Genomic DNA, 611 nt, shown 5'->3' with positions numbered 1-611 from the left:
GATTATTATATTCCTAGCAAAGCTCTGTGATCAAAATGCTAAGCACCTAGACATGTATTGCTCTTGGAATCCAGCCGCCATGCTGTGAGGAAGCCCACACCCATGTGGGAATCATTGAGCCCTGTGGCCCTCAGGCCTGGCTGAGCTCTTGGTAAATGCCTGGGACCAATCCTGACCATGTGAATGACAGTCTTGCAAGTGGATCATCCAGTAAGCCTGGGTTTAGTTGACTCTGCTTGAACACAGACCAACCCTTGCCCTTTTATAAGAGGACTTAAACTATCGTTATTGTTTGAAACTACTGGGTTTTAGGATTGTTTTCATGAAGTAATATATAACTGAGATGCTTGTCATAGAAAGTCACTAAGAAGAGTCCATGAAATAATGCCTGTAAATCAGCACGAAAAGTGCTTTCCAGTAATGATAGCTTTTAAAATAATTTGTGTTACTAATAAGTGAGTTTTAATAGAAATCATCAATAGTATCCAGTAGGTTTTAGGGAACTTTATTTGTTATTTGTAAAACCCTATTGTGTGTGAGCATCCTGGAAGTGTTTTCTGCGGAGATTCTGCTGAACTCTTATGTCCTTTACTGGGTCAGAAAATTATTTG

The sequence above is a fragment of the Dipodomys ordii genome, unplaced genomic scaffold (genome assembly GCF_000151885.1).
Source record: "Dipodomys ordii isolate 6190 unplaced genomic scaffold, Dord_2.0 Scaffold160, whole genome shotgun sequence".
NCBI classification, from domain to species: Eukaryota; Metazoa; Chordata; class Mammalia; order Rodentia; family Heteromyidae; genus Dipodomys; species Dipodomys ordii.
Note: the sequence above shows the minus strand (reverse complement) of the source record.